Raw genomic sequence first — 25,789 nt, forward strand, 5'->3', positions numbered from 1 at the left:
TTCCTTGGGGCAGCTCTGGTTTTGACTCGTGCAGCCCCAAGGCAAAGGGACAACGTGCCACTTGTCAGGGAATGGTCAGACCCCTGCTGGGTCAGGCAGGGATGGGAATGTGACCCAGGAAGGAACTGTAGCGGACTGTCAAGACCAGCTCAGAGAAAGGGCCTGATTACTGGCTTGTGACCTTGCAGCTAGCCAAAGCCGAGGGCGTTGAACATAGCTCTAAGGGAGTCCCAGGACCACATGCTCAACACCCTCCTTTACATGGTTGGAACTAAGATGAGGGACTCTGAGACAGAACTCGGGTTCCCCCGTCTCCCAAGCCAGCGCTTTTCACCAGCATAAGATATACTGCCTGGATCCAGAAATAAGAGATGGAGAGATGTAGTAAGAAATTGATATTCATGGCCCCTTGGCAGGCAGGCCATGAATTGCTCTTCAAACTTCTCTTGCTTCCCCTCAAGTAGGAGAATAATATTCAACCTTCCCTCACATCTCCCACTCTGCCAAAAAGGTTGCCTCCCCGAGGGCTGGACGAGCCCTCACCAGATGTTTGAAAGGGGATTCCTGCATGAGTCAGAGGTAGATCCAGAGAAGAGCGAGGTTGGAGACCATTTTGGCCCCTGGGATTCTATGTGGATGAGAAGATAAGAAGAGCGGGGGTGTGTATGGGGTTGGGGGAGTTGTTGCCTTTGGCCCAACAGCACGATTATTCTGGAACCAAAGAATGAATGCAGGACACACATGAAGGGAACAGCTGAAATGTTCATTTTTTAAAAAGAAAAATGGCACCCAAGCAGCTGGGCCAGCATCCCTCCCCCATCTGTGAAGATAGGTCAGTTCAGAGGTAAACTCGGGGAATCTCAGGAGTGATGAGAACAGGCTCTGGAGCCTGCACCCTCACCTCTGTCCTCCCTGTGGTCACAGGGTGCAAGATCAGCTGAGGGCCCATGTTCCAACATGGCGGATGCTCATGCCTGTCTTTCAGCAGAAAAGATGGAAGGCGAATCCCTCGACAAGCAGCAACAACTTCAGGGTGTCATGCAAGTCTGAAAACCTGGCTTTTCTAACCTGCAGAAGAACCTGTAATTTGCCTCTGACTGTTCTTACTTGTCATGAACACCAAAAAACTTGGGCAGGCCCAACTCTGCCCTCCTGCGCTCCCCCACCACCACCTCCAAGTTCCGCTCCCTTATCCCAGATAAAGTCAGTGTCTGCATAGGGAAGAGTGAGCTGGGAGGTCCCCCTCAGCACTATCTGAGTGGAACACAAAGGTTATCCAGGAGACTTCAGTAAGAAAGTACATACTTAGCTCCAATTTACACGCCCTTGACATTTTAAATAATTCTAGAGTTCAAAGGAATTTCAGGAAGTCAACCCATCGCCAACTCTTTTGCTCTCCAGACAAAACCATCCCAAAGGTTTTAGTTCTTTGTTTCTGTCTAGCAAAGATGTAGAATTTTTATCCTGCGTAGCACATGAACACACACGTCACCATTTTCCACTGTTCCCAAAGGCTATGTTATATATTTATATATATATTTTTTTGTTTCTTAATGAACGGTTTTGTTTTTAATGGGAAAGATTAGTTCTACCTGTGTTAGTATGCTTGCATTAGAGAGAAATCCCTGGGACCCTGAATCCCCGCCATGCACACTGTCCATCTGGCTCCTCCTACTCAGGATTTTATTCAATACCATGCAACCCTTCCATTCAGGAGAGAACTAACTGGGTCAGGAATGGTGCCTGACCCAATAGCATCTATCTATAGACTGTAGTGGCCAATGAAGTGACCAGATGCAGAGCGCTGAATGGTATCTGGCCAAGCCTATCAGAAGCATCCATCAATTACAGTAGGAAAAGTAGTAGAGGCAAGGTCACCGGGTCACCTAGCTGGGCGACCAATTATTCCAATTTGCCCAAGAATGTCCCAGGTTTAGCCCTGAAAGTCCTCTGTTATGAGAAACACCTTAGGCTTATGCAAACAAGGACAGTAGGTCCCCCCTGTTCATCCCCACTGCAGAATTCCAGAGTCAGGAGCAGGGAATCAGAATAAAGGATCAAGACGACCAGATGCGACACTTGCTGTCCCTGGAAACAGGCCATAGCTACTGGGTGTGCTCAATGACTTCGGGATTCTTGACAAGGCCTAGCTGGGTAGCTGCTGGAATTGTCCCTCCTCTGCCTCGCTTCCCCCGTGACTTTAAAATACACCTCGTTCACGGAGGTGATACCAGGGGGCCTCTGTTTCTGAAACCTGAACAAATCTGAACAGTATGATGGCTGCCCGCAAGTGCCAGGGAAGGAAGGGGACTCCCATACATCCTCTTCCAATTTCAGTAGCACTGAACATCTTTGGGAGGCTCTCCTCCATCATTTTGTGGTGACTTGGAGATGCCAACAATGACCCCAAGTCCTGACCCACCATAACGCACCACACACCACACAGGGAAACTTCAATTGTTTTTATGAAAAAAAACTGTCTGTTCACTTTGGAAATTAGAAAGTACACTCATCTTTGACTGCATGTTGGATGAGGTTGACTGTGACAGGACTTAGTGTTTTCAACCATGATCATGGTGGCTGCAGAGTAAAAGGGACAGAGAAGACTCAAGTCACTATCAGGTAGTGTCACCAGAAGACACTGGGAGAGGACGGTCCTTGATAAACACTACCAACCCCAGTAGCCAGCTTGTATGTTGTGAAGCACCAAGATCCTGCCTGGAGCCCAGCTGCCACCTGAGAAGAGGGTCCTCACAGCTGCCTGGATCCGTCAGAAGATGGAATGAACCGATCATTTTTGTCCTTCTGGAAGCCACCTAGAGAGCTGGACGTGGAGAATACCAGCCCTCACCATCCAACTTGCCTGCCTGAGCCTTCTCCAATGGCCCTGATGACCGATAGCCGGAAGGAATTCCACACTGACTCTTGGTCACTCTGGAACCTGGGTGCGTAGGGGCAGGTCCAAATACCATTCCTGAGCTGCTCACAATGTACAAATGGCGGCCGCTTTAGAAGGAGCAGGAACAAAACCCAAGATCTCATTTGACTCAAGTGTAGTTAACTATTTACTCTGCATCTGGCCGGCAAGCAAGAAGACTCTCTGGGTCCAAAGGCACGATGGGTAGGGAGGTGGAGGCAGGCAGGGAAGGCTGTAGGACAAAGCCTGGGAGCTGGGCTGGGGCCAGGAAGAGTGTCAGGAGCAGGAAGCAGCAGAGGCCACGTTTTCCACAGGAGGAAGGTCCGAGTCTGAGAGAAGGAGTCGTCTCTGGCTGCAGGTGGCCCAGCCATGCCCCTCCTGCTTGCTCAGGTCCACGTGTGGCTGCTTCTTAGGGTGGGTCTTTGTTTCTACCCACATGTCTCCATGAGTCCAGAAGTTTCTTTATTCTCCAATATAAGAATTCTTAATCAAATCCAGGGCTCTTTGACTCTCAAGAGGTGATCTGACCTCAGCCAAATCCTTCAAGGGGTGCTGGGGGCCTTCGCTGGTTCTGGGAGGCTTTGCGGTGGGTGGTGTGGGCCAGGAAGCCAGCACTAGGTCATCGTCCCCAGGCCTATGAACCGAAACAGGAGAAGAGTTAGACATGGGCTCCCACACTGGCCACAGGTGTCTTCAGGGCCCAGCCTCACTTTCTGACTTCAGTCCATGATATTCAAGTTAACATTGTAACTGAACAGAATATTAAGAACACAGTGATTCAGTTAAGAAAGGAGACCTATTTATACTTCCTAGGAACTCCCTGCACAATGAATCATCACCAGGAGCCCCTGTCCAGACCCACCACTCTGCCCAGCACTGACTTTAAAGAATATCGTAGAACTCTGTTGGCCCGGAGAGGCAGGAAATTCAGTTTTGCAGCTGGTCACCATTATACCTGTGTAATATGGGGCCAGGAGCATGGAGGTGTTAGAGCATCCACTTCACAGGGAGGACAGCTGAGGCTCAGAGAGTGCCAGGATCCTCAGTTATAAGGACAGAGTCCAATCCCTTACCCTAACAGCCACTCTGGTTGAAACCTCTCTCTTCTGTCAAAACTCTCTTGGTCACTAATCAGGACCACTCCCAGAGTGGACGGTGGCCTAGTGGAAAGAGGAAACCATTAAATACATTTCTCTCCCCCTAACGCTGACAGCAAAGAAACTAAGATGGACGGGGACTCCCCCATCTCTTCCTCACACCTTCCAATCCCCCATTGCTGAGTAGCAAATATATTTAGCACCACTAAATGCCCTCACAGGTCTTGGCAATTCTAAGTTGATGAGACTCAGCATTTGGAGTAAGTGGCCTCTCCACAGATGCAGACAACCTGAGTCTCCTGAAGGAGGCTGCTCTCTGGGTCTCCGATTCCAGTAGTCACCATCAACCACAAAGAACAACTTAGATGACTACCTACCAACCTGTGCATGCACTGGTACCTTCCTGATTAGATGCTGTGGCTGCAGAAGTGAGTCAGGCAGGCAAACCTTTCTGCCCTCCTAGGCACATCAGGGAGGCGCCTTTGGCACAGGGCTTCCTTAGGCAAGCAGGAAGCCAGGACACTGAAATCTGGAGGGAAACAGCCTAGAGATTCTGGAGGCGCTCTTGAAACCCAGACCACGAGCAAGGCGGCTCAGCCTGGTACAAAGGGCTGTCCTTCCTGCTCCAAGGTGGCTGAACCCAGGCAGGGATGGAGCAGCGCCATGAGTCCCAGAGAGAAGGGTGCTAATTGCCAGGGAGGAGAGGTGTCACAGGGAGGCCCCAGGGTTCTGAGCAAGGAGAAGATGCTTCAAGACATTTCTCTGCAGGGAACTGGGAAAGGAGACAGAGTCTGCATTTCAAGAGTCACCTACAAATAAAAAAACCCAAAAGGCAGCCAACGTGCAGACACAGAGGCTCGCTGTGGCTCTCTGAAGGGTGGCCAAGAAGGAAACTGGGTGTCTTCACCCCTGGTGGTGCCCAGGCCCTGTGGACACTCCCTTCCAGCTGGACCTGAAAACACCCCAAACAAACCCAGAGTTCTCTAACTTTCCTCTGGTTTCCTTTCCCCTCCTGGGCAACAGCCCTCTGAGCTGTCTCCGAGAGCGCCACAGCGGGCACAAAGCCTTCTCCCCAGGGAGATGCCTGCAGCTAGCAAATTAATTGGCAGCAGCCAGGACTTCCTTCTTGTTGCCTGGCAACCACATGCTCTTGGCAGGAGGACTTAAACACAGAGGAGAATGTTGTGAGGCATTTGCAAAATAAAATAAAAAGTAAAAATGCAACACCCCAGACTCATATCCCGGCATGGGAGACCCAGCCAAGGGGAAGCGGGCGGAGGCGGGAGTGAGGGAATGGACCGAGAGAAGGAAAATGAGGTTCAGACAGGAGCAGACCCTCCCAGGCCCCCTTCAAACTCTTCCTGGCATAGTGTCCATTTGGCTAAAGAGACGCCTCCATCCGCCTGGAGAGAGGCACGCGGGTCAGAAGGAACCTGGAGATCTAAGATTATGACAACACACTCTGTTCGTGTCTCCCCATCATCCGTCACTGCACAGGGGCGTCATCCTGGCCAAGGTGACACAGCTATAGGGCAGCACCCACCCCCACCCTGCCCTATCCTTGGCACTTGGCCATTTTCACACCTGTTGCCATGGCCACTGGGAGATGATAGGTTGAGCCCTCCGAGGCATGGCCTTACCCTTCAGCCTGACCTTGGCCTCCGCCAAGACTCCCAGGTGTGCGTGGAACACAGGCACAGTCTAGGACCTGAGCCGTCCACGGGAGAAAAACGGGAATGAGGAGAGAAAGAAGCGCAGCAAGAGGGCCCTGCAGGAGGAGGAACAGCAGCTCCCCAAGCACACCCTCGTCCTGATCCCTGCCACCCGCAAATGGCACCCCAGGTCCAAAGGGGTGTGTGATGAAGCTGAGGGCCCTGGGTCATCCAGGTGGGCCGGAAATGTCATCATCAGGGTCCTGATGAGAGAAGCAGAATGGAGGGTGGGGGGTGCTGTGAGGACAGAGACAGAGGTTGGGAGGGTTCAGGAGGTGGTCATGAGGCCAGGAGAGCAGGTGGCCCCAGAAGCCAGGAAAGGACAGACTTCCCTGGAGCTTCACAAGAACCCAGTCCCATAGACACTGTAGCTCCCGAGACTGCTCTCAGGGCACGCTGGGCCCCTCAGAAGGCTTTTTGGGTTTTTTTTGTTGTTGTTTATTTGTTTGTTTTTGGTCTTTTTAATGGTGCTGAGGATTGAACACAGGGTCTTACACGTCATGTGCTTTACCACTGAGCCCCACTCCCGGCTATTATAATATTATCGAAAATATTATCACAATCTAGAAGTCAACAAACAGAGCTGATCAGAAGGGGCAGGGTCCAGAATTTAGCATAAATAGGTCTAACCCATACTGCAGGCCCAGAAGAAAGAGGCGGCCTCCCAGAGCAACTGAGGCAAGGGGCAGCCCCCGCTTTGAAGTGGGCTGTTAAATTACACCATCTGCTGCCTGCAACGTGGACAGGTGGCTTAATCTCTGAGAGCCTTAGTTTCATCATTGCAAAATAGAGATAAAATTATTATCTATCTTGCAAAGCTCTCAGGATTAAAAGAGATAATATATCAAAAGTACCTAGCGTACTATGGCAGATGCCAAATAAGTGGTAATTCTTGAAAGATTAGGCATGCAGACATGGGCAGAAGCTGTGGGTTGCCTGACCCAGTGTCTACTCTACCCTGTCTACTCAGAATAGAACTCTGATTTTTGGCTGGCAAAAAGACTCCATTTCCCAGCCTCCCATGTGGCTAGACAAGATCTGATCAATGAGATATAAGCAGAACTACGGGCGTCATTCTGGGAGGCTGCTTAAAGGTGCTAGAAGGATCCCAATTTTTATCTTCTGCTTTCAATGAAGGACAGGATGGATGGTGCTCCAGCAACCATTTTGGCTTACAAGGACACTGAAAATGGGAGTCATTACTCTAAGATGACCCAACAAGAAGATGGGGTCCTGGATCCCTGGTCCCTCCAAGGATGCTCTGCCTGTTTCTGGATTTTCTGTTCTGTAAGACAGAGAGGCACTTCTGTTTTAGGCAAGTCCTTGTTGTTGTAGAGTTTTCCAGTAATTATAATGGATTCAGATTTTAGATCTAGGCAAGCAGGATTTGGAGACATTCTAGAGCAAAGGTTTTCAAAGGATAACCCTGGACCAAGGGCTTCCACCTGTTAGAAATGAGAACTCCCGGGCTCTGTCCCAGACTTAACTGAATCAAACACTTTCGTGGGGCCCTATCGTCTGTGTTAGTAAGCTCCCAGGTGATTCTGATGCACATTCAAGGGTGAGAACCACTGTTCTCGAGCACGAGTTCTCAATGAGGCACATATGGAGCAGAATAGCCCTCGGTGGGGGGAGGTTGCCCTGGGTGTGGTAGGATGTTCAGCAGCATTCCTGGACTCTACCCACTAGCACCCCCTGTCCCAGTGGTGACCATCAAAAATGTCTCTGACATTGCCATGTGTCCACGGTGGGGGAGAGGGCAGCAAAGTTGCTCCCAGTTGAGAAACACTGCCCCCAAGTCTCTTCCTCCAAGGGAGCTGCAGGTCAGAATGACTCCGGGAGGTTTTCGGGCCTCGCCCCTGCCCAGGTAAGTCAGAATCAGGGAGGGCGGGACCAAGACAGCAGCTGCAGCTCCCTGGGTGAGGCCTGGGTCGGCCAATGTCAAGAACCACAGCAGAAAAGGGCCAGGCCCCAAGACAAACGGCTCCAAGCTGCAGGAAGGTTCTGTATCCCAATGGCGCAGGACTCAAGATGCCCCTAAGCAGAGACTTATACAAGAACAGTGAGCGGAGCAGAGTCAGGAACCAGCATCCTAGCAGGCAGATGGGTGGAATTCTTGGCAGCTGTGTCACTTGGTTTCCCATAAGAACAGGGTGGACACCTTTCAGTCCCTCACATGAATAACCACACAAAGCCCCAGTTCCTCCCCTCATAAACGGGGCACACCGGGAGCCAGCTCCCAGGGGAGCAGTAAACATGAGCTCACCAGCAAGGACTGACTCCATCAAGACACCAGGACTCGGCCGTGCTAGGGCCCGTCTGGAGGTGGGGGGAACAGATTCCCTTCCCGGTGGGTCAACCCTGTGGGCGCCAAAACCAGGGTGAGAGCAAGCTGAGACGTCACAGATACCGAACTTGCTAAATTTGCTCGGCCACAGGTTCATAATTGAGATGGAAGGAGAAGAAGGAAGAATTAAACGAGAAACCAGCCACCACGGGAGAGGGGAGGTTGGGTCAGTGGATGCTCTGACCCCTTAAGGAGAAAGACCAAGCCTGCATATCTCTTCTTTTCCTGCAGGGACTGTCTTTTTCCTTCGTTATTTCCTCCCCAGCCTGCCCTGCTGACAGGCTAAGCCTGGCCTTGCCTTGGGTTTCTCGGTCCACATCATTAAATCCATGATGTCAAGAAGGGGAGGTGGCGAGAGGTGGAGGAAAAGGAGGTGAGAAGAAGTGAAGGAGAGGACATGAAAACTGAGGGGAGGATGAGGAGCTAAGGCCCTGAGGTCTTCAGGCTTCTTAAGGACCAGTGTTAAATGGCGTCCCTGTTCCCTGCTATCTCAGCCTTGCCTGGCGGGCAGAGCTGGAGAGAAGAGAGAGCAAGCATCAGTTGATGAAACCTAAAAGAGCCAGTTCCAGGGCGTCTCTCAGAAGCCACATACAAATGTTAGAATGTCCCTGCATGTCCCATCCTTCCCTGGGGGGTTCTTCTCAGTCCATCAAATGCAGATGACGGGCACAGGGGAGAAGAATCCCCTGTGCTCCATCCCAGCAGCCCCACAGAGACAGGAACCCAGGTCCCCTGCCAGGGCCCTCTGCTCTTTAAGGGACTTTCGGCAGGCCACTATGTACAACAACGGAGTCCTAGGAATCGAGGACTTAACTGCTGCCACTGGCTGCTTCCAATGCCCCCAACTCCCCTTCCTCACCCTCACCCCTCCCCATAAAGTCAAATACATCCCCCACTTGACTAAGACCCCTGGGTCCCTCCAGCCTATAAACCCTGTGTGCAAACGTCCTGGCTCTTGCAAATGTGTTAAAAAATAAACCTTAAAAAGCTTCCAGATGTTCTGTTTGTGTTGTGGTGTTTCTCTGCTCTGGTCTCCAGAGGCCAATACATGATGCACATGTATTTTCCTGATGGCCCACAGGAAAACAAGGCAGCCAAGAGTCGCAGCCTGGGGCGAGGGGAGGTGACCCCTCCCCAGGACGCGGCAACCCATCCACCCAGCCACCCTCCCCCTGCAGTGTGCCTGGATCCTTCTCCCTTCCTCTTACACCCTTGTCCTCCACATCCCATCCCTTCCTCTCTTCTTGGTGAGACACACCTCTTTGGGGTTCATGATACAATGTACAAAAGCCTTCAAAAGACCGAAGAGTCCCTCTGAGGGTCCCCAAGGGGAAGCTTTTAGGTTTGGTCTTTCCCAAGCACCCACCTCATTTCCCCATTACACTTCTCATACCAATCATCATTGGGACATTGAGATGGGTTCATAAAGACCCAGGAGTGACCCTCCTACTTAAGATGTTAAAGACCATTTGCAAGGACCGTGGTAGGAGCTGGACCAGCCAGAACAAGGGCACACAGTTCACGACTTGGGCCCCTCTGGGGCTGGTGGCCTCTGATCTACAGGAAGGTAACTGCCAACGGGCCGGCTTGTGCACACACCACCTCACACGCACCTTCCCACCACGCACACACCCGGGGGCCCAGGATTCTTTGCCCAGGGTGACGCCGGTTCCCTTTGATGCTCACCGGGTGTGTTCCCATTGGGCCAACACCAGACCTCAATAAACCGGGCATTATCAAGAGGCCGGTGGTTTGCGATTGCACCCGCCTGTTATCTCCGGCCGGGTGGGGCTGCTTTGCGGTTCACCATTGAAAAGCAGAACTTCTAGGCAGATCAAAGACCCTTCCGAACCTGCTGGTCTGATCCGTGTTTGTCCCCTGTGGACTTTTCCTATAGATGGACTTTAAAGATAATGGTACCCCAGCCCCAGACTCCCTGGGTCCTCATCTTATCATGCAAGATGTCCCTCGGGGGCCATCGGCAGCCAATTGCAAGGACTTTCTCACCCTTTCTTTGGATGACCCACGAAACAACAGCACACGGGGACTGGGCCACGCAGGGGCTCCTTTCCCCGCTGTGAATCACTCTAGGCAGAAGGTTCCAGAAAGGAGGCCACTTATTACCTGCTTTCCTCAGCAAGAATAAACGGCCAGGTGCCTGCACCTGGTCCCCACAGTCCCCTGTTGGACTCTACAGTCTACCTAGATGTTCTAGGGCCAGGGGTCCATCCGCAGTGAGGACACAGCGTGACCTCTGAGTTGTGTGTATCTGGGTCAATAAGAGGGACTGTCCACTGGCTGGGGGGAGAGAGCACAGGCCCTCTGCCATGGGGACGGGCAGGCCTCGTGCCTCCCGAGGGCTCCTCAGCCCACCCTGTAGGTCTGGCAGTGAGCAGGGGAATCAAGGGGCTATCACCTACGCTGGAGAGGAGAAAGAGGAGGAGGAGGGGGAGGAGGAAGAAAGGAAGGAAGGAAAAGAAGGAGCAAAGGCCAAGCAAAACGCTAGCCACACAAGCTGGTTATCCTAAAGCTGGTTGTCCCCAAAGTATGGCGGGGACACGGGGCAGGGCACCCATTCCTAGCAATGGGAAGACACTGCGGGTGGCTTGTCTCCTTGGAGACCACCGAGCTTAGTCACCTGCCATCCCATCAGGGTTCAGGTCCTGAATCACTCTCTTAAAAGCTGCAGGATCCTGGGCACGTTACCTCTGTTCTCTCTAAATTCATGCACAGAGCAGGGAGGACGGTAACGCCTAGTGACGAGGACTGAGTAGGTAGCACCTGTCCTCATTCCTCTACTTCCAAAAGCAAAGCACCATCTCTATTAAAAAGCACAGAAGGAACACGCCCAAGGCAGGAAAGACGGACAGCCCTTCCACGCCGTTTTTCTAGCCTCGACCACGAGGTCCAGAGAGCTTCCATTGCTTTTTTTCTTTTTGAACTTTTTTAATTGATAAAATCATTCTCAGCCCCTGAATCAGCCCTTAGCTCCTGTTCCAGGGTGCCACGAGGACGCCTGGATTCCAGAGAACACGGGCCACGAGCAGGGATGGTGTCTGAGGCCGGAGACGTGAGTGGGGTGGGGGCTTAGCCCCCACGTGGATCAGCGGCTCTGCCACTGACCACAGCTGAGGCCAATCTGAACTGCAGCTGAAACACAGGGCTCCCACGTCACTCCCATGTGTCTTGGTCCTTGTAACTCCGGTCCCGTCTTCCTCGAACCCCTGGGTAGTGACCGTTGCTGCCTGTGCCCGCTCTCATTAGTGACACTGCCCCTTTCACGGCCAAGTTCAGCCACCTCAATGGGAAATGGCGTCCTGAGGGCTCTGGTCTGCAGGGCTCCAGTGCCATGTGGCCTGGCCAGCCTGTGACTTCCGTGCCAAGGGGACAAGGGGAGCCGGGGTCAGCACTGGCCCATCACAGGGGGCCCAGGCTGTTACCCAAGGCTGCAGCTGGCCTCTCTGAGGCCTGCGAGGTCAGGCTGCAAGTTCACAGAGCAGGCCACCCACACGGCACATCAGGGCTGCTGGACTGTCCCCAGGGTGAGAGCTGCGCTGGCCCTTGGCCCTGACTCGGAAGACTCCACCATATGGCTTCCTCTGGGAGCAAAAGGAGGAAAGGAAGTGAGCCAGGGGAAGAGAGGGCCACGCTTCCCCCTGGTGCTGGGAACCCCCCTTGGGCAGGGGGCCGGGCGGGCTAGCCTTGTCCCCAGCAGGTGGGGGGGGGAAGAGGACATATGATAAAGGTAAAGAGTGACAGCTGATGTGACACACCCAAGGAGATCAGGTTCCCCCGTGGGACAGGCTCTCTCTCTCTCTCTCTCTCTGTCTCTCTCTCTCTCCCCAGATGTGTTCCTAGGATTTGATCTGAACTTCAAAAACCCTCGTGTCTGGGTCACGTCACACTTTTCCAATTAAAGACCCAATCTGGGTTTTCATGTTTGCAGAGAACTTTGACCAAAACTGTAGGCAGCTGAGCAAAACAGGAAGAGGACCCTGCTGTCCCCTCCCCTCCAAGGCCAGGGAGGGGGACGAAGCAGGGAAACACAATCTTGGTTGCTCTGGCCTCGGGGGTCCCCTGGAACTGTCCCTGCTCTGCTGACAGCTCTCCTCTCTTCTTGCTCCTTTAGGCCTCAGTCCCCAGCCCGGCCAGCAGGGGTGGGTGGGGAGCTGAGCGAGGCTCTGGGGAGGACAGAAGCTGGGAAGAGCTCCTCGGGCACAGCTGCGGGGAACAGAGCGATCTTCCCAGGTTGCCCGTCATGCTGGGACTTGCTGGAAACCAAAGCCGGGCTGGGGAAGGGGGTGGACAGTGAACCAGAATTCAAAGGGGCAGCTGAAGGCTGGGGGTGGGGGGGAGGTTTCAGTGAATCATATAAATTAGAGACAGAAAGGAAGTCAGGCCACCTTCATTTCCTCCCTCTCCTAATAGGAATTATCTCATTAGCCCCGAGCTTCCTAGAGGCGAACTTGAAATGATTCCTGTAATGGGGATTTCAATCTGCAGCTCCCCTCCCCCAGGCCATCTCACTCCCAGGAGACCTAAGAAAGCTCTTAAAGGGACAGCACAAAAAGAGGTTCAGCTCAATGTGCATCCTCCCAAACCACAGAGGTACTGCCCCTCACCCCCTGTGTCCACTTAGAGGAATTTATTGTGAGGACACAGTCACAAGTTTGGTGATAAACTGAATAACACACATTCCTCCCATCTCCCTGCTACCCCTGCAACAACAACAAAAGAGAGAGAGAGAGAGAGAAGAAAAAGACACAAGTTCTGATCCTTTCAAGCTACGAATGTTGCCTTCCATGGTAAAGGGGATTAAGTTAACAATTTTTTGAGATGAGGAGATTGTGCTGGATTACTAAGGTGAGCCTTAAATGCAAACACAAGCTTCTTAAAAGAGCACTATGGAAGGAGATTTGACTACAGAGAGGAGAAAAAGCAAAGAAATCACAATAGCAGAGGTTACAGTGATGTGACTATAAGCCAAGGAATGTGGGCAGACCCTGGAGGCTGGGAATGACACTCCCCACAGCTTCCAAGAGAAGCCGGCCCTGCTGACAACTTGATTTCAGCCCAGAGTCATGTTCCAAAGTTCTTGCCTCCAGTTCTGTAAGAGAACTTTGTGTCGCAGGAAACTGCCACGTTTGTGGTGATTTGTTACAGCAGCTACAGGGAAACTAATACAGTAGGAGTAAAGTTCTTCCCACAAGGATTGTCTTCAGGAGGTTATCTCACAGCAAAAGAAAAATACATCAGAAACACCAAAGAAACTGTTCAAAAATAACGACGCCACAGTTTCACAATGAAATACTAAACCACCACAAAAATACGTGTAACTAAGGATGGGTGGTTCCTCAATATTTCACTTGCTTTATTAATCACCTAATGGTAGGCAGATGGCCATCCTGACACTGGACGTTTCCAGTTTGTTTGTAGAGTGATATGAGTTAAGGATGGTTGGCTCCCTTTCTGCGGTTAGAGAAGCAAGAACTGGGGGAATTTAGAGCCGAGAGGTCAAGTAGCGTCAGGGCTTCCATATGTCAAGGCTGTTATAACAAATTCATTCCCCGGCTGGCAGACACGGCTCTCCAACCTGGGCTCATACTCCTCCTTCTCTGTGTGTCTCTCTCTTCTCTTCTCAGGACTGGTCATTGGGTTTAGGGCCTCCCCTAAGTCCAGGATGATCTTGTTTGGATATCCTTCACTAATAAGATCTGCAAAAATCTTTTGCCCGAGTAAGATGACACACTGAAGTCCTACCTGGACATGAATTTGGGGGGAACACTATTCAACCATTGCAGGTGGCCCACAGCTCGCTATTAGTTCGTGCGCTGGCGCTCTCTCTCTCTCTCTCTCTCTCTCTCTCTCCTCTGCCCTCCCTCTCTGTCTCTCTCATTCAATTGGAATCACCAATGTTTAGAGTGGGTGGCCTCAGGAGACAGAAGATTCTCCATCACGAAGTGTTCAAGCAGAAAGTACTTATCTGGAAAGACTTAGAGGAGATCATGTGTCTGGATGCAAATAATTGGCCCAAACCAATTTGCCTTTATGAGAACAAGGACTGTACCCAAACTACTTCACACAGCGCTGGGCACTCAAGAGGTGGGTCCCATAGGGGACACTCCCTCAAATCTTGACATCCCTCCTTTCAATGAATGCATGGACTTCTACGAAGCAAAGTAATCCACAACAAAGGGAACTGCTAAGAATTAGAGTCCACTTGATGAGTCTCTGCAGAGCACCTCCTTGGTACTCTGAACTACGGGACAAAAGCTGACACTCCTCTCTGCCTCTGTCAGCACTTAAATCAGCATTCAAAAAATTATGCAGACTGGACCCAGAAGGGAACTCAGCTTCGTAGCCAGAGTCTCCACCTGGGTAGCTGGAGGGTCCCTCAGGAAAACCTAAGAGACAGAGCCCTGGGATCTATTTATGCACCTGCCTAGCCTCCTCAGCAGCAGCCAAGGGCAGGCTGTCTGCTCCTCAGGTACCCAGACAAAGCACACCCACCAGGTGGGTGATTTATCAGCTAAGGGAGGCTCTTAAGCCACAGGTGGGTGCCTGTAAAGCCACCCTCCAGGGAGCCCAGACCTCAGGCCTTGCTTTGCTGCTAATCACCGTAAGCACCCTGGTGCTGCAACCCCGATCTGGGTGGCCCTTAGCCACTCCCAAGTCTTGTCACACGCTGGGTGATCTCAGCTGGCCTCACACAAGCCCGAGTTAGCAGGACAGGTGTTGTTATTATTCCCACTTTGCAGATGGAGAAGCTCTGCTGGAGCAGAGCGGAGAGGTCCCACGGCTTGCTCATGGCCACCCAGGGAGCTCATGTCCCAATTCCTGGCCCCATACTCCTCCTCCTGCAGCCCAGGCAGGCAAATGGCAGCTCCGTACCCTCTGTGCTGCCTGGCAAATATCAGGGCACATCTCTTCCCTCTGGGCCCAGGGCTTCCTTTCTGGACTCTGGAGAGCCTTCCTGCCCCTGCCCAGTCTGGAGGCAGAGGGCATGGCCCTGACAGCAGCGCACAGGACTCATGCCCAGGCTGGGCCTGCCTGAGAGCAGCCAAGCATGTCTTTTGGGATCTGGGAGAAGCTGCCTGTCCTGTACTTTTCCAGGCATGAGAAAGAAAGGATGAAGCTCATGCGAGCTCCCAGCTCCACCTGAGTGACAGCCCTGTCCACCTGCCCTGGAGAGGTGCTCACAGAGGGGCCCTCGGCCTCCCTTAGCCATCTCGAGCACCTCTGGAGGTGGCTAGGTGACTTTGGAGCAGAATGGAACAAGATAAACACTACCCCTGCCTAGGTCAGTGGGGCATGAGTTAATGATACCCAGTCGGGGCCTCCACGGGAGATGGCGGGGTCCGTTCCTTTTGACGAGGCCCACACCAGATCCAACTGAGCCGCAGGAAGCAGGACGCTGGGGTTGGCACCTGCAGGTGACTCCTGGAGTGCCCGACTCAGGCTGGCTCCTTGGACCCAGTCTTTGAACAGGACACAACGTTAGCTGTGGTTCCCCCCCCCCCCATTTCTTTGTCCTTTTCTCCATCTCTGAGAAATCTACATCCTTAAGGGGAAACCTGGGTGACACCGTACATCTAGGAGCTCTTCTGCGTTTGGGGTCAGGCAGAGAGGGGCCAGGGGAAGAGGAGAGCCCAGAACGCAGGCTGTCTCGGCCACCTAGGCCAGCGCCCGGTTCCCATGGCACTCTGCTGGCAGTGTTAATAACTAACCACGTCCCAGACAGGTGCTGGCGGCCTAGCCTTAGGAGTTCTTGTTCAGGGTTGGAAGTGACTCATTTCCCTTTTATAGTTTGCTAGCAGACTGAGTCACCCAGAGGCCAGCCCTCCACACAAGCTCCCACACCTTGGTCAACTAATATGCATGCCCATACCTTGGGACTACCTTGCTCCCAGGCCAGCTGGGCTCATGGAGCTGGCCAAACACCATCTCTGTGAATGACCGGGGCTCTGCACCCCTCCTCCCTGCTCTCCCTCAGTTGGGACAGTTGACTCACCGTCCCAAAGGAGTCAGATGAGCTGTCTATGCAAAACAAGGCCCGGAGGTGGCCACTCATGCCCAAGGCTGGCTAGGTCTGCCTCACCTGTGACCTCTACGCTCATCCTTGATCTCCTGCGGCCCCTACCTCATTTCTGTGTTTAGAAATGAGACTAGAAATAGAAAGTTCCAGAACTGATTAGCCAAAGGACAAGACTGCAATGTAAATAAGTCACCTTTGTCACTCCTAGGAAGGACAGAGGCTGAAGACAGGTAATCTGAGGCCCAGGAGTGAACATGCTTCCTAACTGTCAGGTGACCATTGAGGCCGAGGCCCTGGGTCATGGGCTTGTAAGGCCTTTGTGTGAACTTCTCAGAACTCCTAGGCTGAACAGACACCAGGTCCAGGCCATCTGAGAGGACAAACACAGGTGCATTTGGGGGGTGATTCTTTTTCTGCTCCCATATGTGGTCTCTCTGACCCCCCCCCCTTTTTTTTTAATTGAAAAGAGAGAGAAACCAAAAATATGAAAATAAAAAGCAAAAGTTAAAAAAAAAATGACCTCCCTAAAATAGTTTGGGGATTTACTGGGTTTTTTTTATTTTTTAAATGTTTTCCTCCAATCCTCAGAAAGTCCCTCCTGCTGCCTGGTTTCTAACACAGACATTCAACCCAGGTGACATCAGGTTGGACAGCACCGGGTGTCTCACCACCAAGGGCTCCCAGGCAGGTGTGAGACTGACAGGTTGAGAGAAGATGACACTGTTTCTTTCCTCGGAAGATGAAAACCGAGCAGGAGAGATGTCAGCAGAGGCTGCGCTCTGGGTGTGTTGGGAAATCGGACACCCTGCCAGGCGCTGGCCTTTGGGGTGAACCCCACTTTCTCTGAGCTCTGGTTACTTCTCCTGTCTCTCAGGTGTCAGCCAAACTCGCCCCTGGGGCTCGGAAATCTGCGGCGGGGGCTGTTGCACCTCCACAGAGCCCCCCGGACTTTCCAACTTGCAGCTTGAGGTGTGTGCACGGCCTGACTTCCCCTGGTGCACGTCTTGCACAAAGCATCTCAGGCAGGGGCTTGCCAAGCTACGGCAGCAGCGAGGGTCCACATGCCGGGGACAGAGACTCCACCCGGCTCTGGCTCAAGGGACCCTGTGAGTCATTAGGCCTTGACCAGTGACCATGATGTCCCAGGGTGAAGTGGGAGGCCTGGGGATGTGCCCTCTGCTGCAGGGCCACCAACCGGGGTGACTCACAGTTGGACCCCGAGGGGAAGCTCCGTCTGGCGTCCTCTGGATGGCTCTGGTCCCCGGGTGAGATCATCCCCGCTGCTGCAGACACTCAGAACTGGGACTCGCTTCTTTCCCAATGGAGCCCAGACTTTTCACTCTCAATTACCATCAGGGCAGAAGCCATCCTCTGGGCCGCGGCTCCCTGCCCTCCCCGCCACACGCCACATGATGGATGGCGCCGAGGAAAGCGTGCCTCCTCCCTGGACGTCAGATTTTTCATCAGTAAAAAATATGTCTTCCTCCTGCTGATGTCACTCAGGAGCCCGCTGGGCTCCAAGGTAGTGAGTGTGACCGATCTTTGAAAGGAAATATGCAAAATCTGTGCATAGGAGCAACACCGTCACACTGCTGTTTACAACTCTTGCTCCGGGGATTGGGAACCGGACATCAGGATACCATCTTGCCCCATCTTCCTGGGCCACGGGTCTGGCAGAAGTGCGAGCCGCAGGGTGGGAAAGTGTCCCTAGCAGAGTGTCCCCAAACACTCTCAACCTAGGCAGACACACCCAAGTAAAGACTCTCTGGCTCCCACTGCCCCTTTCTTTCTCTAAGTTTTTCTAACAAAGTGCGCATACAGCAGGTCCTCAGTTGACTCTTCTGTCATGTGCAGGAGCAACAGAGAAGTCCCCAAGGAAGGACACCAGACTTTCAATCCCTTATGGGCTCAGTTTTCAGGTCACACACAATCACAAGACCTTTGCTAGCAACCTCCAGGACTGGGTCTTCCTGGACACAGTCTTCCTGGACACATTCTAAGAACACAGGGGATCAGATGCGAGCTCTGGGGCACCCGCACGCAGCCTGGCCCTCCTTGGTGACTGTGGATGCAGGTTGGTTGAGACACAAGAGGAACCTTGGCAAGGCCACTTATCTCGGCCACTCTCCATCTGTGCTCCTGGAGAAGGAAGCGGAGAGGAAGTCCCAAGGGGGGCAAGCCAGTAAGGACAAGAGCTCTGAGGGACCACACGGGATGATGTCACTGTCATGACTCCCCTGAGCCCACCCAGTCCCCCTCACCACCCCAACATAACTGGCAAGGGAGGTGGGTTCTCTCTCTCTCTCTCTCTCTCTCTCTCTGTTTTCCTGTGCCCTTTTGCTGTCCCTTTCATTCTCATTCTTTGCTGCTGGGCCTGCAACACACCCTGGTGACCCCAGGTGGCTCTGCGGGTGTAGGAGTGGGAGGAGAAGGACCCTCACAGCAAGCCTCAGCCACGGTGCAGGAGGCTCTCCCAAACACAGAGTCGTGGCCACCGAGGATCAAGCCGAGATGTGGCTGTGGCTTTTCAGCTCATCTCCACCGTCACCGTCATTCGGCTTCCACGTGCATGGGATGTGACGAGAGAGCAATGGGCATGCCCAGTGCCCCTCCTGTCTGGACCCCCTGCCCTCCCCACCTGTCGTCTGGGCTGCTACAGCCGCCCCTGCAAAGGGGCCTGTGAACAGAAAGTCCCACACAGCCCACTGGGCTCAAGATGCTCCTTCTCCCTGGCTTCCTGGAAGAAGAGCCTGGGCTCCAGGCCCCTCCCTGCGCCCCTCCCAAACTTCCCAGTCCCACTCCTGCTGGGCTTCCTCGGCACTTCCTCCCAGACTTCCTCCAAGTCCCATCTCCACCCCGTGCTGCCCCTTGCTCGCCACCCCCACATATTGAGCTTCTCTCCTGCTTCTCCTCCACTGTGTGCTGCTACCCCATCACCTTCCTGTGCACTAGAGCCTTTACCGAGGGACCGTGTTCTCCTGGCTGCCGTCTCTCCTGCCCTACCAGAAGGCAGGTTCCATGAAGGAGGCTGGGGTCCACTTTGCTCAGCCCTCTGCCTGGAGCATCCCAGCAGCCGCAGGCCCCTGAGGAATATCCCTTAGGTGATGAAGGAATGGGTGGGAGGAAGGGGCTGCATCTTGGAATGAACCGGCACCGGGTTGGGGTCCTCTGGGGAGAAAGGCTGAGGGCTGGCGGAGGTGGAAGGTGCTGTTGTTCAGAAGGTGTCTGGTCCTGGGGTGGGATTCGAGCAGAGGGAGTGAGGACGGATGGTGGCTGGGGAGGGCCATGACAGGTTTCTTAAAATGAGAAAGTGATATGTCGAATGTTGGGCTGAAGAAAGAGGCTTAGGGAAGGTGTGTAAAGAGGGTTCATTGGAGGGAGGAAAGTCTGCAAGTCCAAGGTTGGAGCCCTGGTGGGCACCCCAGCTGTCCACAAAAGCCGAGAGCAGACGGGGAGGGAGGAGGGCTGCATGGGACACTGCTAGAAACCATCAGGACTTGGTGTGGTAGTGGAGGGGACCCACTGGCAGCCTTCCTTGTCACTGGTCTGTGTGGACTAAGATGGCAATAAGTGAGGACAGGAACTAATAGACAGGGCATCTGCGATGACCCACACGTGTGTGTTATTTCACTCGGCATCAGGATTCCCCTAAGGATAGGGAATGAGCATCACTGTGATATAGAGGAGGAAACTGAGGCTTAGAGATTTATCCAAAAAAAGAAAGAAAGAAAGAAAGAAAGAAGAGAAATTTATCTAAGATCATCTCCGGAACCACCAAGATAGAAAGCAAAACAGAAAGCGCTGACATTTTTGGAATGCGTAGAATGTCCCAGGCACTGGGCTGGTCACTAACTGCACTGTCTCTCATTTCATTTCACAACACAGAAGGGACTCTCTTTGCTATCTCTGTTTTACAGATGGGGAAGCCAGAGTCCAGAGAAGGGAAGGTCACCAGGCCTGGTCACAAAGCGAGGAAGATGGAGAAGTCAGGGTCCATGCTCCTCACCCTATGCTAGACCAGTGGGGACAAATCAGCTACGTACCCACTTTGCTCCAAACCCCTGATTGGCATTCACAGCACTTCCTTTCCCAGGCTCAGTAGGAGAAACAGAGACCACCTTTTGCCTCCAATCAAACGTGCCCACATTCTGAGCTTCGACGCCAGTGCCAACACCTAAGAAGACCTCCAGTCAGAACTGCACCTGCCTCCGAAAGAAAGGTCTAGGCAGCTGTAGACCAGTTCACCCTTAGGTGCAGGGAGCAGCTGCTCACTCTGCATCCTGCATTATTAGGACCAGACTTCAGCCAGCTGCCCTCTAGAAGGCTCTAAGATCCTGTTTAATCCTGTGGACAGTCTCTTGTGCTCTGAAGGCCAGCAGGTGCAATCCACCTGCTCCTCGATCTCCTAGACCCACAGGCTTTGCATCACCTGCCCGAGGGTTCTTCCTGCATGCTGCAAGACCTCTGTGCTCTGTGGTGAACTCCACATGGAAAGTGCATGGGGCAGGAGCTGCTGGATGACCTGTCAGGCAGGTGAGACCATCCGCTGTCCCTATAAGCAGCAGTATACCACAGCAATGGCATGGACCTGGCTTTGAACCCTGGCTCCCTGGCAAATTACCGGTGCAATCTCAGACAAGAGACTGTACCTCCGTTTCCTTGCCTGTGGGTTGGGCAATAATGTGACCTACCTGCTAGAGCTGTGCGACACACAACTGAGTTAAGCCATGTACAGCCATGAGAATGTAACCTGCCCTGAATTAACCGCGCTGTTGATTCTTAACAAATCTAGGTCTCTGAGCCCTCCCTGATGGCTAACTTTGAGGCTGCTGCCTGCCAACTGGGCTTTGTGCTGGCACACAGGGCCTTACAGGGATGCCCTTGCAAGGGTTTGTGCAAAGAAGCAAAAACCCCCAAAGCAACAAGAGCCACAGGGATGCAGCTGTGCGGCGGCCGCTAGCAACTCACCTCTGTCCTTGGCCTTCTTTCTTGGGGCGAAGCTCTCATCAAGTCAGCAGGGAACCTCTGATTTCACCTAGAAAAATAAGAGGAGGGTTATGACAGGAAACATAATGGAACTCATCTGCAGGCTTAATACGTGCAGCGGGTGCTACTGAAGGCCACACAGCCCCCGCCAGGGAGTTCAGTGGCTTATTCTTCATCACAGAATAAAGCCACATGAATTCAGAAGAAAAGGGAGAAATTCACGTCTGATGCCAATTGTGGACATGGCAGGCCAATGAATATTTTCAAAGCAATATGTGTATTTATTTATTCATTTATTTATTTTGGTACCAGGGACTGAACCCAGTGGGCATTGAACCACTGAGCCACATCCCCAGCCCTTTTTCAGAATTTTTTTTTTTTTTTTGAGACTGGGTCTCGCCGAGTTGCTTAGGGCCTACTAAGTGGCTGAGGCTGGCTTTGAACACTTGATCCTCCTGCCTCAGCCTCCCAAGCCTCTGGGATTACTGGCCTGCGCCACTGCACCTGGCTATGTTTTTTTGTTAAGGTAATAAATCAGACATAGAATAAACTCAAAGTAAATGGATATCATATTGGACAGTAACTTTTGTCAAGTTAGAACAAGCTTGAATTTACAATAGACCTTGACTACAAAACAGCTAGGGAGACGCACTGGGGTCTATCTTTATTGGGCCTTTTACGCAAAGACTCCTGTGACACTGTTTTTGTTCGTGCCGATCGTACTGCATGCTTGAATCCATTAAATGGTCTAACACCGTAGGAGCATCTAGCTCCACATCTGGCCCCTATGGTAGTGATACTATTATTGATTAAGCAGTCCTTGGTGGGCTTCTAGAGAGTGAGGCTCTTACCGCAACCACAGAATTCCTGGACAAACCCTCACCGGTATCAGCAGGACCGCATCTGTTGCTGCTGTTAAAATAGAGACTTCATCTTTAAATCCGGCCCCGGTTCAATCTAACTCAGACACCGAGAGAGTAGTATTTCAAAAGGTGTTTAAAGATAATAGCCCTATTCTAAGCGTCCCCATCATTAAGCTCAAAGGAATCACTCTAGACCCTTGGGTTGGCAAATAAAAACACAGAGAAGAAAGAGAAAGGGGAAAAGAAGACTATCAGATTTGAAACAGAAAACTTGTCACCTTCACGCACAAGAGAAAGGATTGTTTGGGTGGTGCTTGGGTTCTCTGCCGAATACACATCACACACCATCACTCAGCGCTCTGAGTTCCTGAGGACAGGGCTGGGCGGTTCTCCACGGCCAACCCATGGGCCCTTGCTCACCAGGGGTCCAGATGGGGGAGGGGGAGGGCCTGCCTGCGACAGGTTTGCTGGGCCTGCCTGCGGCTCCCACGTCCATGAATTCATTTCAGGACTGGCCTTGAGTGCAAGAGGCTCTTGACCACAGGGCAGAGCCACTGGACCACTTTAGCCCTGGTGGGCTGTGCAACGCTGGGATCCACAGGCCGGCTGTTGAAATTTGGATTTCCCCTGTGGGGGAAATGCCAAAGCCACTTCCAGTCAGCTGGGCTTTAGCTCCAGGGAGGTTAGAGCATGCTTTCCACCTGATAAGCTGAGGGTGGGTTGGGCAGGTAGGGGGGTAACTTTGCATAAAGCAGGACTAGACTCCATTCCAGATGCCAGAGTTGGGGTCGGAGAGCATGGTGGAATTGGCTTGCTCTCTGTGGAGCTTTCTAGCACTTGCCAGCAGCCCAGTGGAACGGGATGCTGCTGAACTGTGGATTCAGGGGGTGGTGGGGCCGAGAACAGGCGGTGGGTAGCCAGGGCCTAGGGTTGCCCCCTGTTGCATCTTCATTGCCCCTGGGGAACTCAGGGCAGCCAACCCCACATCTCTCTCCAGCCAGAGCCTTCCCCTCTGGGGTGGACACAGTCCTCCTCCTCCAGGAGGCCTGGAGATGTGCCCAGGGGACCTGGGGGATGCCAGATGGGGCAGGGACATTGCTCACATCCCAGGAGACAGCAGCCCCCACCCTTTCTGTACTCTGACTCCAGGCCCTCCAAGCCCTGGCCCCAAAACGCTCCTCTACGGATCTCTGCATTGAACAGAATGTTTGTTTCGGCTCAGTCCTTAGAACCTGTGGGGTCTCCTTCCCCTTGGCCTTTAGCGTTGGCATGGAGACCCTGGCCTCCCAGGGAGCCTGGCTGCCTACGGATCCCAACTCTCTACCCTGACGCCCTGGCTGGCCTCAGCCATGGCTGCACACCCACCTACCCAGCATGTAACCCTGCCCTGACTGTCGTCACTGCCCATGACAGCAGGACAGGGAGTGGACAGCATGCCTTCCTAAGCAGGCCAACAGCAGCCTGCCACACCCGCCCAAAGCCAGGCCCCTGCAGGAAGCCAGCCCCTCCCTCCTCCTGCACCTCACACCCCACCAGGCCCTTCCTTCAGGACACCCCCATGCCTGAGCACCATCTGGCGGTTTCTGGCCCAACCACCACCTCAAAGTCACCTCTAACTAAGACAGAAGGGCCCACCCTGCTCCTCCTGCACACCTTTGATGGAGGAACCCAGAAATAAAAGCCCCCCCAAGTGAGGACACGAGAAGACACCAGCCCGGAGAATGGTCAGTCCCACAAAATGCCTTTTCCAAAAAGCACTATTATCTCAGTAAGCCACACTGGATCAGAGACCCCGTGTGCAAGAGCAGGGCGGCGAGGGATGGCTTCGACACCCAGAGACCTTTTTTAGAGCCGTGTCTTTGGCCAGAATGGGGAAATTCTTGGACCTTAGAAATGGGTCCCAATCAGAGGGGAGTGACTACCTTTCTCATGACAAAATAGGCCACAAAGCTCCCAGAAGATTTGTCTCTATTTTCAAGGAGCATTCTAGAAGCTCCCCAAGGCCAACATACCCACTGGCTAGAGATACTTTCCAGGACTCACGAAAATGTTCTCATTTCTTTTAAAAGCAGAACAACTGAGTGGACGTCTAACGCCTAGATCGTGAGGGATCCAGCCTGGCTACTTTTTATCCTGGTATCATCGCGGTCATCAAATAAGGGAAGAAGGGACCTGTGAGGACAGAAATGCCAAAGGCCATGGGCGTCGTAACTTGGACCTGAATCTACCAGCTTTTTTACAATCTCCACACTTGCCAGACTTTACTGAGGCCCCTTGTTGAATGACTCCTCTGTTGCCGCCGCAGAACTTTCCAGAAGACCCCCACTCCAGTTGGGGGACCCGCCCCCGACGGCCTCCCTTGGGTTCCTCCCTTTCACTCTGGGCTGTGTCCAAGGTTCTCCTGCCACCTCCGGCAGGTTCATCTGAGGCCCCGGCGCCCTGGCCCTGTTTCTGGCCGGGCTGTGTGTGCCCCAGAGGCCTCCGCCCCCGCCTGCTCGTGAGAAGCGCCGGCTGGCAGGAGGAGCAGCGACTCCGAGGTCCAAACACAGGCTCTCAGCCCCCTGCAGCATAAACACCGGGCCTGCATCACACCCAGGCCTATAAAAGATAATTATACAATCTGATCTGGCAAATTAGTGCCACCCAACTGTCTAATTCTCACAATGAGTTCGAGGGTTGGATCGGCAGGAAAAATTAACCTGGATCTTTATTGGGATTCGCCCCCAGGTCAGGATTAGGGTTCGTTCATCTCTTTTATTTTCCCGTGGAGGGAGAGTAGAAAGGCCTTCTCCCACCCCACCAGGGCTAGGCGTTCAGGGGGCAATCTGCTCCCTAATTCCTCTGGCCCGACTCTGAGTGCTTACTTAGAGAACATCCCCACCTTCCTCGAACACACCCCCTCTTCCTGTTGGCCCCCATCCCCTCCCAGGAGCCAGAGTTTCTAAAGGAGAGGGTCATTATGGGGAGGTAGCACCCAGCTTCCTAGCTTGATAAACGGGCAGATCACTGAAGAATGGTTCCCACAGTGCCCAGGCAGGCTGACAACAGGCAGAGTTATCCTTCATCTAACACAAACAAACACAGAGCAGCCGCCAACCGCCCCCCTTTTTTTTCAGGGGTTGGGGGATACTTTTCTGGGGGTTCCTAATCTCCCACCCATACTCCTAAATCAGCTCTGAAAAGACCCTAGTCCACAGAGTGGTGCTTGGCATTCACACTACACTAGGCTACAGAAAATGTAGATCCGTCAGGGAAATCGGATTATGACGTGTGCAGAGACCCAGAGAACTTTCTCTACACTGCGGGATACTGCAGGATCGACCCATCAAGTTATTCAAATGTGCCTCTCTATCAGAGCGACCTAGCTGAAGGAACCAGTGTGCTATTCCAGGCCAGTGCATGTGTGTTGGGTGGGGTGGGGGTGGGAGGATGGGGGTGGGGGGTGACTACAGCATTTGGCTTTCAAACACGGCATGAGAACCAAGCTTCCCCACTTCAGAGCAGGGCTCACTGTATGTGGGCAACCTAACACATGTATGGGTATTGTGTGTGTGGGTGTGTGTGTGTGGGTGTGTGTCCCCACGTGCAAATAGTTTTTCCTAGGACAAATGTCTTATTGGAAAAGCAAATAGTTTTAAATAACTGCCTCTATCTTAAAGTGGTGAAAATGCTCCTGTTGCCTCCTGCATAAGGATTCTGGGCGGCCCGCTTGGGCGTGTGAAGAGGAACCCACACACATATTGTCAGCCGGATTGCAATCTTGTGGAGTTCTAGCCAAATCTCAGGCTTCAGTTCCAAAATGGTTGAGACAAGTGTGTACTTTCTGGAAGCA

The 25,789-nt window shown here is 52.9% G+C and overlaps 1 long non-coding RNA gene across 1 annotated transcript in view; it reads right to left on the reverse strand.

The window, feature by feature from the left end:
- Nucleotides 1-385: 385 nt before the first annotated feature.
- LOC125613886 overlaps nt 386-25,789 on the reverse strand; it is a 141,459-nt gene continuing 116,055 nt past the window's right edge. Inside the window, exons 2-3 of the long non-coding RNA XR_007344471.1 lie at nt 21,077-21,143; nt 386-3,551 (exon numbers count right to left, since the gene is read on the reverse strand). This is a non-coding gene — a long non-coding RNA (uncharacterized LOC125613886). The remainder of the gene's footprint in view (nt 3,552-21,076; nt 21,144-25,789) is intronic.

The sequence above is a fragment of the Marmota marmota genome, unplaced genomic scaffold (assembly GCF_001458135.2).
Source record: "Marmota marmota marmota unplaced genomic scaffold, marMar, whole genome shotgun sequence".
Taxonomy (NCBI): Eukaryota; Metazoa; Chordata; class Mammalia; order Rodentia; family Sciuridae; genus Marmota; species Marmota marmota.